Source organism: Phyllostomus discolor, chromosome 8 (assembly GCF_004126475.2).
Source record: "Phyllostomus discolor isolate MPI-MPIP mPhyDis1 chromosome 8, mPhyDis1.pri.v3, whole genome shotgun sequence".
Lineage (NCBI taxonomy): Eukaryota > Metazoa > Chordata > Mammalia > Chiroptera > Phyllostomidae > Phyllostomus > Phyllostomus discolor.
In genome coordinates this window covers 96952303-96954165 of record NC_040910.2, presented here as the reverse complement: position 1 = coordinate 96954165, position 1863 = coordinate 96952303, and positions in this window count along the sequence as shown.

Sequence of the window (1863 nt, the reverse complement as noted above, 5' to 3'; positions counted from 1 at the left end):
GACCCTGTTCTAAAACCAGTTGTTTCTGCTTTCTGGAAAGGAGCTGAATCATGGTGAACCCTCAATGCATCTGCACAGAAGATGCTACAGGACCCCTGCTTCGTTATAAGAATATTATAATGAATTAAGATCATGTGGCCCCCTTCCCTGGTGGCCCATCAAGGAAAATCATGGGAGACCACGTGCTCAGTAGCTTTAAAATAGTATAACTACTTCTACATGCGCAATAAAAGCCCACCAAAACTAGCCAGGAAAGATCTGCCCTGTAAGAATAGAATCCCTCCAGGCCCTGAGGTCAACCTCTGCTTGGAGTTGGCCTGCTCCCATGTTCTGTCGAGTGTACTATCGCCTAATAAATCTGCTCTCTCTCTCTCTCTGCTATAAACTCTGTGTTCGGTTTAGTTCTTTCTCTGCAATCACCAAGAATCTGATTACTTGTGCCCACCTGTGACACTGTCATAGAATGTAATATTAAGCAACCATTAAATACAAATTTATACAAACATGTAAAATTTATTTTGTAATGCTAAATGAAAAAATAGCCAGATAGAAACTACATCACCCATATGACCAAAACTATGCATAAAAAAGGTAAAACAAAGTTTCTTTAGAAAACAGTAAAAGAAAATAGGCCAAGTGTTCAAACATAGGTTGTCTTTGGGGTGAGAGATGGATGATTGTTTTTTCTTCCTTGTTATTTTTCTGTACTTTCCAAATGTCTATAACAGGATTTTTTTTAATCTTACTTTTTAAAACTATATTTTCTTGTCACCTTTTCAAATCTAAATTAATTTGAGGGCCCTGCCTCAACCAGGCTTTATTAAAGACAATGACATCTCCATACACAGTGCAAGCCACCAGGGCAGAAGAGCAGCTTCAGGGATCTCATTGGATCCTCCCATGTTACCCACGAGGAACCAGAGGCCCAGGGAGGTGAACTGACAAAGCACAAGAAGACAGAGGGGCTGGGACCTGATCCCAGGCCCTCTCATGCCGTCTAACCTTTTCCCATTTCACCACACTTTCCCCTCACTCTTCACAATCACGACTGTTATACCGTTTACCAGCAAAACCATCATCACTTGTTAGAAATGCAGACCCTCAGGCCTCTTCCCCAAGAAGGGGAATCAGAATCTACATTTTAACAAGATCTATGGGGCAAGTTTCTTATAGGAATAACAAAATAAAAGAAAGTCTCTCTTTGATACTTAATTTAGATTGAAGGTCACTTGGGTGACCAAGTTTAAAACAAAGTGGTCCCAGTCTCGACCACACTCCCTGGCTTTGTGACATCAAGCATGTTTCTCAACCAGTCTATGCTTTGGTTTTCCTCATCTGTAAAGCGGGCATGATAAACTCAGGGCGGTGCCTGGCAAGTGCAGAGGTGGAAGCTGGGCTTTATAAACAGGCTAACAAATGTTTCTTGTTTCAACAGGCCTGGCACTCTATGAGAGCTGGGGTTCCCTTAACAGTGCTTGGCACTTAATAAGCTTTCTATCAGTACGAATTTAATAAATAACTAGCAAGTGCTCTGGTGACATCTATCATTTTTTGACTTGGATTGTCCCATTTTATTTGTATATAAGAGTTTCAAAACTGCAGTTTTCTACTTTCCAACATTCAAAACTGCCAGCTCTGACATCCACCAAGCAGTGAGAAAAAGAGCAGGTTTAAGATCACTGAAAGCTTAATTTATACTGTAAATCATTCATACTAGAACTTTCTACAGCTGCAGACTTACAGGGCTCAACCATCCATCCTCTCCAATGCCCCACCTTCTTATTGCTCTGCCCATCGGTTTTCCCTAAGCCACGCCCTCGGTGACCACCTAGCCCCGCCATCTTCCTAAGGCCCCGCCCCCTG